Source organism: Tamandua tetradactyla, chromosome 5, assembly GCF_023851605.1.
Source record: "Tamandua tetradactyla isolate mTamTet1 chromosome 5, mTamTet1.pri, whole genome shotgun sequence".
NCBI lineage: Eukaryota > Metazoa > Chordata > Mammalia > Pilosa > Myrmecophagidae > Tamandua > Tamandua tetradactyla.
In genome coordinates, this window is record NC_135331.1 from 55,103,986 (window position 1) to 55,118,349 (window position 14,364).

General features: G+C 41.7%; 1 long non-coding RNA gene across 7 annotated transcripts in view; it reads right to left on the reverse strand.

Annotated features, from left to right (window-relative positions):
• The window catches only part of LOC143684188 (uncharacterized), a 181,597-nt gene that overhangs the window by 148,332 nt on the left and 18,901 nt on the right, over positions 1-14,364 (reverse strand). For all 7 annotated transcript variants that reach the window (XR_013175897.1, XR_013175896.1, XR_013175895.1 and 4 more), the window contains exon 2: positions 5,191-5,361. This is a non-coding gene — a long non-coding RNA (uncharacterized LOC143684188). The remainder of the gene's footprint in view (positions 1-5,190; positions 5,362-14,364) is intronic.

Below are 14,364 nucleotides of genomic sequence, written 5' to 3' on the forward strand. Positions count from 1 at the left end.
AGCATGGCAGGTGACAAGTCTGCCACTGAGCCACCTCTGCACTGCCCCCCAAAACAACTTTCTGAGGAAACTGCATCCTAATACTATTATTCTCAATCAACTTTTCATTCTAGTGTGAAGACAATGAGCACACATTTAGAAGCATTATGACAAAATTGCTGAGAACTATAAATCACATGTTCCAGCTTAAAAACATAATTCTGGATTATGAAAATGTTCATTAAGACAAATGTCCCAGAAATAAAATAGCTGAGGGAAAAACAGGAAAGATTAAGGAATGTAGCAGACAGCCCCTGTGTGCCCAAGCCATTTCCTCTTGCAGCAGGCAGGCTGCTCACTTCTCCTTGCAAATTTTCACTACCTCTTTAAAAATTCTCCAAATTCCTCTGAGCAGTTGGACCTACATGTGAACAGAATGCTTGCCTCAAGAACAGGAAAAACTGCAGATAGGCAAGGTTAGACAACCTCCTGTGAAGAAACCCCTCCCCTAATCACTCATCCACTTCTGTATAACCAGCTTTGTGCCTTTCCCAATTTAAATCAGCCAATCATTTCCTTCCAACACCTCCTCCATTTCATACCTGTCTTTAAAGTGCCATCCTGACTATAAAATCTTCTGTAAACATTTGTTAAGGGCTCAGACTTTCGAGGTGACTTGGCTGGGCCCCACGCACACATACAAATACAATCTTGCTTCCAAAAGCTCCAGAGCCTCAATCCCAATTCCTCTGATGTTTGCACCAACACTTCTCAGGGCTTATACAGAATTAGGAGCTGGTGACATTATCATCTCTCTCTCCCATGACAGCAAACGTTCTCAGACCAGAGACCTGATGGAATGCAGTGCCAGCACTGGGGACTTCCCCATCTTTCAGAATCCCAACCTCCCCAACTGGGGCACTCATCACTGCCAGAGCAGTGATGGATCCAGGACAGCTTCAGGAATCAGATCCCTGGGAGCGCCACCCATCTGACTGCTAAGCACTGGACAGCATCAGGTTATCAGTCCACTCATAGAAGGCCTGAGTGGAAGGGTGGCCCGATCAACCGCCAAGACTCTCTGAACTATGGTCTCCATCTGGAGGAGAGAGGCAAATGGAAGTCTTCAGACTGGGTTTTGGGAAGGGCAGTGTAGGAGGAATGTCAATGGATTGTGCTTGACTATGAGAGTGAATGGAAGTCCTGGGCCACAGGAGCTGAGCTCCAGGCTGTGAGGGAGTTCAGATTCTGCAAGTTTGTGGCAATCCTCATATAGTTAAGGGTGGGCAACCCCAAAAGGGGGGCTGGCCAGGGGTTTATACTGGATGACCAAAGCCAGGAGGTGCCCAACGTCCCTGATAGGGGAGTGGCCAGGCTGAACAAAAGCACTAAATTGTCTAAAATCCCTTTGCTGTTTGTCTGTAAACCCTTCACCTAACTATTGGCTCTGCCAAATTTGGGGGTGGGGAATATAATAAAACACCATTGTGGTGCATGATGTCAAACTTTATGAAGGCTTTTACTGATGATTGGGGAGTGCCTGGATCAACTCAGGAAATTCTATATGCTAGAATGACCCACCTTTGAGGTAGATTGGCTGTCTGAGGGAACTTTTGAGTTAGAAAATGTTAAAGGCAGTTTGTAGTATAATGTCAGGGATGTCTGGACATCCAGATCAGTTTCCATACATTGCCACCTGGCTGGAGGTCACAAAGAAGAAGCCAGGATGGATAGAGACTTGCATTGATGGGTGGTGCCAGGTGTTTCTCACCCGAGTGGTGGAGAAGTCCTGCAAAGAACCAGGCAGCAAGGCCAAGGTCCTGGTTTTATCCAGTGCACCTGAAGAAGAAAACCCCTGCCTTACTTCACACCCCCAATACCTGTGGCCCTGCCGAGCATCTCCATAACAACCCAATTCCCTCAGCAGCCCAGAAGCGTCACCTGAGGCTCTGCCAGGTCCAGCCATCCCTGGAGTCCCTAAGCCATGGGCAGCTGTAGCCCAGCCAGGTGGTGCCACCCCATCCCTGGCCACACCCTTAATGCCTCTGAGAGAAACCCAAGGACCTCCCTGTCAATGTGTGGGGAGACTTTCAGGAAGGGAGAATAAACTTCACATATATTCCCTTCACTTCTACCAACCTGCTAACCTGGAAGAATCATACATGGTCCTACACTGAGAGGCCTCAGGTAATGATCGACCTGTTCTAGTCCATTGTCCAGACTCACCAGCCCACCTGGCCTGACTGCAACCAGCTGCTTGTAACTCTCCTCAGCACTGAGTACTGTTGGCACATGGTAGCAGCAGCATGGAGGCACCTGGAGGGAAGCACTCCTGATGGCACCTTAGACCCAACCCAATATGTCACCCACAGTTTTCTGGGAGATGACCCAGAGTGGGACACAAACACTGATGCGAGGCTGTAGTCCCTTCAATGGTTCTGCAAGGCCCTGCTCCAGGGCCTCCAGAAAGGCAGCCAAGAAACCACCAACATGACCAAGGTCAAAGAGGTCTTGCAGAAGTCAGATGAGACCCCGAGTGAGTTCCTTGGGTGATTGATGGAAACCTGCCAATATACACAATTTGATACTGAGGCTCCAGAGAGTCAAATGTTGGTAAACGCCACCTTTGTGGGGCAAGCAGCTTCTGATATTCTGCATAAGCTCCAGAAACTAGATGGATTTTCAGGCATGAATACAGCCAGCTGATAGAGGTGGCCATGAGGGTATTCATCAGTCATGACCAAGTAGGGACCAAGGAAAAGAAAAAGGAATTCTGGGAAAAGACTCAGATGATTACTGCTGCCTTTGAGCAGTGAGACCAAGGGCCCAGGTCAAAAACAACCCAATGGGCCTGAGCACCCCTGAGGCAAAACAAGTATTGTTTCTGCAAGGAGGAGGGGCATTGGAAGAACAAGTGCCCAAATAAAGCCATCCCATTAACAGGGAGAGGAAAGCAGGATACCAGCCCTAGGCCTCATCCGGATCCTGACACCATCACTTTGTCTGTCGATGAGCTCTCTGACTAGGACAGACTAGCTTCCATATATTAGACCCTCAGGAACCCATGGTCAGAGTAAAATTAGGGAGCTGAATGATGGACTTCATGGTGGATACCAGTGCTGAACACTAATAACCCACCCCCTGGGGGATGCTCACCCATTTCCTGGCTGAACAATACATATAGTGGGTGTCACAGGAAAGTGCAGAAGAAACCATTCCTGAAGGCCAGATAGTGCACCGCTAGGGGTCACTGAGGATGGCACCAGTTCCTGTCATGCCAGAGTGCCTGCTGCCACTACTGGGATGGGACCTCCTCAGGAAACTGCATGCCCAAATTACTTTTGGTCTCAAAGGAGAAATCTTTTTAAAAATTGATGGCCCACAGAAGATCCTACTCCTAACCATACCAGCTGGTGAAGATTGGTGGCTGCATGAGGAATCTTAAGTGGGAGGGGAGGTCTGCCCTAGCCTGCCATTCCTGGGCAGAAATCAAATGTCTGGGCTGAGCACAAGCCTCCAGGCCTAGCTGAACACTGCCTCCAGTGGTAATGGCCCTGAAGTCCATGTGGCAGTGCAACAGTACCCAATCCTTCAGAAGGCCCTCAAGGGAATTCAAGGCCATTTGGCATGGTTGGAATCCCACCAAATTACCTGGTCCTGCAACTCCCCTGGGAACACCCCGCAGCTACCCATGAAGAAAACTCAAATGGGAATTTTGCCTGGTACAAAACTTGTTGGCAGTCAATGGAAATACAGAAGCCATCCACCCCATGGTTCCTAACCCATATACCCCCCAGTCTGGTCCCAGGGGAAGCCAAATGGTTCTCATGCTTGGACTTGAAGGACACCTTCTCCTGCACCCAGGTAGCCCCAGTCAGCTGGGAAATATTCACCTTTGAATGGGAAAGGCCTTCTGTGGGAACTTGTGTGCTCAGGAAGGTGAGTACTCCATGAGGGTGCAGACCAGACAGTGTGGGAAGGGGATGAAAATGTCAGCCAAACTACACCTTATAAAATCCTTAATCTGACCAGGTAGGGAGCAATGTAAATACCGCCAGTCCTCAGCAAGCCCCGGCCAGATTTTACTGGCTATGTGGGAAAATGGCCTACAAATGGCTGCTTGCTGGGTGGACAGGGTCCTGCACAATTGGGACCATTTGCCCAGCTTTCTTCTTGGTCCCCCTCTTCTGGGGTAGCCAGATTGGGTGCCCCCCTGTGGGCACTCATCAGAGAAAAATGGAGAGTGGCAGACAACATCCAAATAGGGAGTTGGGAAGATAATTAGCGGCCCCTGGAATGAATAATCCACTATTACAGGCCTGCCACCTGGGTTCAGGATGGGGCTATTGAACCCCCATCTACATGGTCAACCCTATCATTCACCTCCAAGCCGTTCTGAACTAATAACTAATAGAACTTCATGGGCACTAGAAGCCCTAGCCAATAACCAGGACAAAATCTGGGCAGCCATTTACAAAATCGGCTGGCCCTAGACTATCTCTTAGTGGATGAGGGAGGCATCTGTGAGAAATTCAACTGAACTGACTGTTGCCTCCATATAGATGAACAGGGAAAAGCTACTAGAGAAATAACCAATGAAATGAGAAAGCTAGCCCATGTCCCCACACAAACATGGAAAGGCTGGATGATGGTTCTCTATGTTCAAAGGGCTCAGAACCCTAATTGCTAGTGTCCCAGGCTTGATAGACATAAGCCTCTTCATCCCATGCCTCCTGCCACTCTTAATAAGTAGCTTATAATGCTCAGTCAAAGCCCTAATAGAAAAGCAGAGCTTGGCAAAAATCCTGGCAATATGGAAGCACCAATGCCCCTAACAACTAGAAGAAAATGAGGTATAAATGATGCAACTGTACACTAGAATGGACAAGCATCAAAGTGGGGAATGTAACAGGCAGCCCCTGTTTGCCCAAGCCATTTCCCCTTGCAGCAGGCAGGTCCTTCATGCTCCCTTGCACATTTAAACTACCTCCTCTTTAAAAGTCCCCAAATTCCTCTGCACAGTCAGAACTACATGCAAACAGGATGCTTACTCTGAGAACAGGTAAAACTGCATGTTCACAAGGTAAGACAAATTCCTGTAAAGAAACACCTCCCCTAAGCACTCATCGGCTTTTCTAAACCCAGCTTTGTGCCCTTCCCAATTGAAATCAGCCAATCATTTTCTTTGAACACCATCAGTTCATACCTTACCTTCAAAAGATCTTGTAACATTTCGTTCAAGCCTCAGACTTTTGAGGTGACTCAGCTGGACCCCATGAACATGGACAAGTTAAATCTTGCTTCCTGAAGCTCCAGAGTCTCGGTTCCAATTTCTTCGGGATTCCACATAACGTTCCTGGAAGCTCTTGTAGCACTTTGCTCCTGGTTTCACACAACAGAATATATAAATCAATTTGGATAGAATTGACATCATAAATATTTTTAGTCTTCCACTCCATGTCCCCATTATGACTTTCTGCTTATTTAGGTCTTCCATGATTTCTTTTTACCAAATTATTGTAGTTTTGTGTGTATACGTGTTTTGTATCCTTAATTAAATTTATTCCTAAATATTTCATTCTTTTGGTTGCTATTGTAAATGGAATTTTTTTCTTGAGTCCTTCCTCAGTTTGCTGATCACTGATATATAGATACAATACTGATTTTTGGACATTGCTCTTTGATTCTGCCACTTTGCTGTACTTATTTATTAGCTCTAGTAGCTTTGCCATAGATATTTCAGGAGTTTTGACACATATTATCATGCCATTTGTACAGTGAGTTTTACTTCTTCCTTTCCAATTTGGATGTTTTCATTTATTTTCCTTGTCTAATTGGCTCTGCCCAGAGCTTCCAGAAAAATGATGAATAATAATGGTGACAGTGGACATCCTTGTCTTATTCCTGACCTTAGAGGGAAAGCTTTCAGTCTTTCTCCATTGAAGATGATGCTGGTTGTGGGTTTTTCATATATTCCCTTTATCATGTTGAGGAAGTTTCCAACTATTCCTATCCTTTAAAGTGTTTTCAGTAAGAAATGATAAATTTTGTCAAATGCTTTTTCTGTATCAATTGAGATGATCATGTGGTTTCTCTGCTTTGATTTGTTGGTATGGTGTTTTATGATAATTGATTTTCTTATGTTGAGGCAGCCGTGCATGCACTGAAGAAATGCCACTTGCCCATGGTGTGTAATTCTTCTAATATGCTGCTGGATTCAATTTGCAAGTACATTGTTGAGGAATTTTACATCTATATTCATACGATGAATAAATGGAAAGATATGTGACAAAGAAACTACCTTTCAATATTAATGATACACCAATGTTGTAGGGATAAGATGTTAAATATATTGTTAATTCATCTTTCCATTATTTAAAAAGAATTTCATAATTAAATTTGTGGAGAAAAACTTCACTGGGCCTTTTTCCCTGTTTGGTGAAACTTCCTGTGGAAAAGCATATAAAAGTTCAGGATAGATATGGTTGGATCACCAGACAATGGGGAAAGGAAGCCAGTTAAAAGAATGACAAATGCAGTGACAGAAGACTTTTTGAAATTCCAGATTCCTTTAGGGCATGCCAGATAATACGTGCTTTCTAGGTTTACTTTCCCTTCCATGCCCAGTTGCCTGATTCCTTCCCTGAACAGATAAGAGCACAAGGAGCATGGACATGACCAGGTGACAGATGTAGCATCCTCCGGGTTGGTGAGGGTAAATGTTAATCCCACAGGAGACTAACTTTGTGTTGGTGAATCTCCCAGGAATATACCACTACAATGAACTCACATGTTCCTTCACCTGCTTTGGTGAAAGGAAATGCACTAATTGAAACTGTAATGTTAAACATACATTTACTTCTTCTCTTATCAGCAGAATCAGAACTACTGATGATAGTCTAGAGCTCTGAGCTCTGCACTAAGATCTTGACTACACTTTCTTATCAGCATTGTGCCACATTCTAGGGATCCCATGTCTAACTCCATCACATGTTCATCTGCCTGCATGAGACTTCACTGTTACTTTGGATTGAAAGAAGTCAGCAGCTTTGCTGACTATTAAAGAATTGGTATGAGAAACATCTGCCATCTTTTCTTTCTGAAGTTTTCTTTTCTACTATGGTATTTTGTTCACATGTTCTGCTGCACAGTTCTGCCTTTCACTTCCTCATTTCAGTAGCTCTTGTCACCCAAAAGTCCCAAGGTTTTCTGTGATTTCTACTTTACTGATTAGTATCAATGAACTCTTTCTGCTGTTCACCTGGTTGTCACTGCTCTGTGACATTAGGAATATCATTCCTAATCATCAAAGTGTTTGGCTCGATATTTCAAACCTCTTTCTTTAGCTGTTCCAAGGGTAGAGAAGGTAAATGTGGGTGCACAGCAGGTGACCTAAGTCTGTAGGTGCCAGAGATGCAGGAGAGGGGCAGGCCAGAGCAGCCTCCTCAGGAGGGTCAACATTTATGTCATTTAGAAGTAGACAAATGACATTAGTGGATGTCAGTGTGGATGAAAAGTCCCCACACTGTGCTCAGATTCTACTGTCCTTATGAAGACCTGTGCCCCTGACATTTACACCCACCTTTGCAGCCAGTCCCCAGCTCAGTTTCCGATGTCATAAGGTGACATCATCTTGGTCTCCATCCCATGTGACTTCACAGCCTCAGTCCCTGAAGGGAGGCCCTGCCCACCCAGAGTCCTCCCCTTTTCTATCCCATTGACTCTCATCCCTTTCAAGTTTGGAGAGCTGAGTTTTTTAATGAATTTTCTAAGGCTCTGGCATGGTGATTTCTCCAGGATAACACTGTCAGGTTGGAATACAGCAGCTCTCAATGTAATGTTCTCAGCCCAAGGTGGAGAGAACAACAAGGTACACAAAAGACCAGTAGTGCTCTGATAAAGCTCTGGAGGTTATTGTGACCTGCCTGAAATGCTTTAGGCTTCACCTCTCTAAAGCCCTACCCTATGCATGCTGTGATTTATATGGTGATGGAAACAAACCTCAACCACACAGCTAGAATCCATTGGAGATGCAGAAGGAGAACACCCCCAGGTAAGCCTTATGATATATATAGAGAGAGCTAGCAGATGTTGACAATGTGCCTTTGCCAGCTGACAGAGGTGTTGCCAGATGGTATCAGCCTTTCTTGTCTGAAGGTAACCTGTGTTGGTGCCTTAATTTGGACATTTTCATGGCCTTAGAACTGTAAACTTGCAACTTAATTCCATTTTTTAAAAGTCATTCTTTTACTGGCATTCCAGTGGCTTTAACTAATAGATTTTGTTACCAGAGAAGTGGGGTGATGGTGCAGTTTGTAAATACCAACATGTTTGAATATCTTTTTAAAATGGATAAAGGGAAGATTATGGAATAGTTGCAAGGACCTTGATGGAGAAGCCTAGAATGCTTTGAAGAGACTGCTGGTAGAAATGTGGACTCTAAGGATAGTTCTGATATGGCCTTAGACTGAAATGAAGCATGTATTATTTTAAAATGTAAGGAAGGTGATCTTTGTTTTACAGTAGTAAAGATTCTGGCAAAACTGACTACTGGTTTTTGGCAGAAGGCAGATTTTCAAAGCCACAGACTTGAGTATTTAGTAGAAGAGACTTCCAAATTAAATGTGGGAAGTGTAGGCTTACAGCTTATACTGAAATGTGATAGGAAAGAAATAAGCTGAAAAATGAAAACTTGAGTACCAAAGAACAAGAAACTGATGGCCTGGAAAATTTTGGGTGTCCAGAAAGGGAGATCACAGAGAATATGTCCCACATGTGGATTTAACTATACATGGAACAAGTCAGCCATTTCAGACAAAGCCAGGATTGGAGATGGAGTTATCTAGGAAGAATTTGTGGAAAATCCTATTGTCAGATGGTTATGATGCCTGCCTATTGCAAACAGACCCAACAAGTGTGTTGTGGGATCTGTATAAATGGCACCACTGCCAGTCTGGACTAAAAGGGTTAAGGGACAGATTGGAGGAAAAATAACTTCAAAGGCAGAACCATGGAAGCTAAGGTTTGATGCTAATAAACCTCAGATCAGGAGAGCAGACTCATCCATGCCCTTGGAGATTGTGAGTTTTCCCCTAAAGCAGAAGGCTGGCTTCCCACTTTGTTCAGGAAAAGTTGTGCCATCTCAGGCTTTGGAGAGGTGGAGCATATTCCTTGGGGATTGGGAAGAGCCTGGCTTCCAACCCATAGTTCTGGAGTTGAGCATAAGCCCCAGTGCTAAGAGAGCGCCCAGGCTCTGCCTCCATAATTGGAGAGGGTGGAGCATAGAAAAAGGTGGTCTCACCAGTGTCCCACCAGGTTGCATTTGGAGAGTACCAGGCCACTGCACAAGCCCTTGGAAAGTGTGGGGCCACTGCTTTCCAAAGCTCTGGAGATAAATGACTTTCATACTTGGAGATCTAATGTAGTTTTCCTACAGATTTTTAGAACTGTTTGGGTCAGGTGAGCCCTGTTTCCCTACCAATTTCTTCCTATTGAAATGATACTATGTATCCAATGAGTGTCCCTCCTTTATACATTGGCAGCAGGTAATTTGTTCTGAGTTTTACCAGAACAGAGCCAGAGGAGAATTGTGCCTTAGGAGAGACCATGTCTATAACTTGATTTGATGACATTCTGTGTTGTTTCTACATTGTATTATATTTATCTTATTACTGAAGTTTAAAGGCTTTCAGATACTGTGATGGAATGACTGCATTTTGTACATGGAAAGAACAGAATCCAGAGTGTGGAATGTGTTGGCTTGAAATTGTCATGCCAGAGAAGCCATGTTCTTTAATCCTCATTCCATATTGCTGGGCAGTGTCCTTTTCCATTGTTTCTATGGAGATGTGACCCACACAGTTGTGGGGGGTAGCTTTTGATAAGGTGGTTTCCATGGAGATGTGTCTCCACCCATTCACGATGGGTTGCTTACCAGAGTCCTTTAAGAGAATACCATTCTGGAAAAAGCTTTAGTGCTCAGAGAGCCCACACACTCAGAGATCTTTGGAGATGCTGAAGGAAAAAGACCCAGGGATGTTTTATGAAATGAGAAGAGAGAGCTAGCAGACATCACCATGTGTCTTCCCAGCTGAGAGAGGAGTCCTAAAGCAAAAGACCCTAGCAGATACAGCCACATACATGCCTTCCCCATTGACAGAGGTATTCTGGATGGTATCAGCCTTTCTTGAGTAAAGGAAACCTGTTGTTAGTGCCTTAATTTGTATATTTTATGGCCTTAGAACTGCAAAATTGCAACTTAATAAATTCTCTTTCTAAAAGCTGTTCCATTACTGCTATATTGAAATCTGGTAGTTTTAGCAATCTAAAACAGAAGGACATCTGTGGATTTAATTCTTGTGAATTTACTCATTTTTATCTCTTACTATGATAACTGAATTAATCTGTCCCCAGGATGTAAAAAATAAGTTAATTATAATTACAAAGCAAAGGAAATTACTTTGAGAGACTGAACCCACTTCCTGTTCCCAAAGGGCTTTCCATCAAGGAATTTGAGAATAACAGATAAGACTTAAAACTATTGAAAAGTGATAGAAATGTAGTTTTTAGCATGCAGTTGCCCTTCACAACTGAAACATTCACCTCATTTACCTTCATGGTCTAAAGTCACCAGGCACTAAAATGAGCTGGAGTACTGTGGTAGACTGAATTATGTACCCCATTTTAGATATTTTCTTAATTCTAATGTGGGTCCCTGTGGATCTAAACCATTTTAAATAGGCCCTTTAAAGATATTATGTTTTAGTGAAGTTGTGACCAAATGAAGCAGGATGGACTTTAATCTAGATTACTGGAGGCCTTTAAAAGAGAAGAAACTTGAAGATATAACCAAAGAGATGATGCCACAGAGAGAAGCAGTAAGCCAGTTGGGATGCAAAAAAGAAAGGATAGGACATCACCAAGTGGTGTGAGGCACAGAGGTAAGCCATGAAACTTCAAGGACTGGAGCAAGCTAGGCCAGCACCAGTTGCTACAGACCCCAGGAGGAAGCGAGCTTCTTAGCCTTCAAAACCATGACACGATAAGTTCCCATTCTTTAAGCCAACTTCTATGTAACTGGAAGAAGATTCAGAGATCTTGTGGAGATACAGGGTAAACTCTTGGACAGTTAGTTTGTGAGAGTTAACCATGGAAGCAGAAGGCTGAGAGTCACCTTCCTGAGGTTAAAACAAATTTAAAACTCTGACCTCAGGAATTTTTTTTCTAGGGAGCTAAATTTAATTGGGTTATTCTGTAGAGTAATTTATGCATCAGGGCACTGTTGGTAATAATAAACCTGTCAGCCTGGCATTAGTGGTGGGTATGGTCAGATAAGTGATATTTGCCTCAATCTGTCATACCAGGGTGATTGTGGGATCACCCAGAGCTGTGCCTCCCTGAAATGAAGAAGAGAAGCTTGCCACTGTGGTTGGGCAGGAATGGAATTCACTAATATCACCCATCTGGTAATTTAATGATCACACAGTAAAATAAAATATGATAAATCTATAAAAACAAAGAACAATGGGCTACTAAGGTTTATATTCTGAATGTGCAGCAGTGAAAGGAGGTTTCATCTTTGCACACTGATACTACACAAAGGGAAAAGACTGATAAAAACTACCTGTCCGAGATTACCCTCCCACCATCTGAGGAGTGATTCCAAATGGTCAGTATTTGAAGGACAGGAATTTTAAAAGATAAAAAGATAAAAATCATTAGTCAATACCCATATTGACTATTTCAACACCTGTATTGAAAAGAAACAACAAGAAAGATGTTTGAAGGGATTCAAAAAGCTGGATGTTTAACTATTTTTTTCCTGGAAGCCATCTTCCAAATACTCAGCCAAACAACAAAACCACATTAAGCACAGAGGAATTAATATTCTATTGATGGTGGATGTGCTGGTTTGAAATGATGTATGTACCCTAGAAAAGCCATGTTTTAATCCTGACCCCATTTGTAAAGGTAGCCATTTCTTCTAATCCCTATTCAGCATTGTATGTTTGAAGCTGTTATTAGATCATCTCCCTGGAGATGTGATGTAATCGAGAGTGGTTGTTAGGCTGGATTAGGTGACGACACATCTCCACCCATTTGGGTGGGTCTTGATTAGTTTCTGAAGTCCTATAAAAGAGGAAAAATTTTGGAGAATGAGAGATTCAGAGAGAGAGCAGAGCAGAATGACATAGCCACAAGAAGCAGAGTCCACCATCCAGTGACCTTTGGAGATGAAGAAGGAAAATGTCTCCTGGGGAGCTTCGTGAAACAGGAAGCCAGGAGAAGAAGCTAGCAGATGACATTGTGTTTGCCCTGGGCCTTCCATATGAGAGAGGAACCCTGAACGTGTTCACCATGTGCCTTTCCAGATGAGAGAGAAACCATGACTGTGTTCACCATGTGCCTTCTCACTTGAAAGAGAAACCCTGAACTTCATCGGCCTTCTTGAACCAAGGTATCTCTCCCTAGATGCCTTTGAGTGAGCATTTCTGTAGTCTTGTTGTAACTGGGACATTTTCTCAGCCTTAGAACTGTTAACTAGCAACATATTAAATTCCCCTTCAAAAAAAAGCCATTCCATTTATGGTATATTGCATTCTGCAAGCTAGCAGACTAGAACAGTGGGTTATATAATTCTTTTGATGAAATATTATTAGATAAAACATATTATTCAACACAGCAAGTAAAACTGGACCAAAAATTTGAATAAGATGGAAATCCAAAAACATTAACCAGTATTCCAGATTGCTTATGCCCTGAGGGTGTTATTTCAGTAAGGAAGCTGAGAATCAGAGCAATGTTTTGCCAACATCAATTTGGAAGGGAGATAAATACCAAAGTTTGTTAACAAGAGCAGGGAATCTGGTAATGCATCCACTGCTTTTGGTTGGGAACCTAGCAGATGGCTTTCTTGGAATAATTTTCAACCAAATATAAAATACTCCATTTTTATTTTGGATTAAGGTATTCTTACATTATTGATGTACACAGGGCCTGGCAAAAGCAAACAAAAGACCTCTTTGAAGGACATTTACATCATCTTAGTTCTCATATTTTTTACAATTTTAAAATCTAATGTTCAAATTCATTTTAATAAAAAGAGACCAAATAAACAAGGAGACATGACAATCTGCATGAGAGGCAGCAGCAACAGGCCTTAAGGCACACTAGAGTTTGTGTATAAAACACCTATGCTTCTTACATTCAAGAATTTAAGTGATACTAAAATTTTCAGAGTAAACTAGAAATCTTAAAAAGTGAGTAACAAAAAAATAACACAAAGGAAATGCTAAAACACAATAAAACATTTGAAAAATGAACTAAATGAATAGGAAAAACACATTAGGCAAAGAGGCAGACTTTATAATCTTATAATAAAATCAGGGCTGAAAAATATCTAAAATGAAGCCTGACGAGACAAATGAAGGAACTTATGGAAGAGATAGTAACATGGCAGAGGGTAGGGTGAGAAGTCATAACAAATATTTATTTGAGAGTGTCAGTAGATAACTACAAATAGAATAGAATAGAAGCAATATTTGCAGAGATGATGTCTGTCTGGCCCAAAGTTAATTAAATACATAGACTCAAGAAACCCTAGAAAACTCAGAAGGAAAAAACTCAAAAGAAATTTATACCTTGACATGTTTTTTACAACTTCAGAAAAACTTAAAAGAAGCTATAAAGCAGAAATACAACTTTTAAATTAATAATAAATGAAAAACTGACATCTGTCACCAACAATGGAACACAGAAGGTGATGATATAGCTTTATAACAAAATTTAAAAATAGCCATCAACATAGATTTCTGTATAGAGAATGAAGTCCTTAAAGTTGAGGTTAAGTAAAAACATTTTCAAACAAATAAAAACCAATAACAAATTTAAAAGTTTTCTAGCAGCAAATTAATTCTAAAAAAATGTAAAGAAATGCTACTTAGGCAAAATAAAAACTATCCCAGAAAGAATTCAAAACAATCAGGTAGGATTTAAAAGCAATGAAAATTGCTAATTTAATGAATAAATCCAAATGAATATTGAATGTATAAAATAAAAATAATATTTCACAGCAATAACATCAATAAAATGTTTTAAAATTCCATAAAATAATAAATGCCATAAGGTAGATAAATAAAGCTGAAATACTTAAAAATACATTATCTAGGAAGGTGATAAAAGATTAACTTTACATTTGATAACACAGCAAAAATGTTGTCATTTCTCATGTAACCAATAAGAATAATAAAATAATGGAGCTCTTTAAAATCAACAGATAAGAAAATTTGACCAAAAATTATCCATTGAAAAGAGGCATTCAGGAGAAAAATTAAAAAGAACATAGAAGATGGTATACAAACAGAAGTCACATATAAGAAAGAAAGT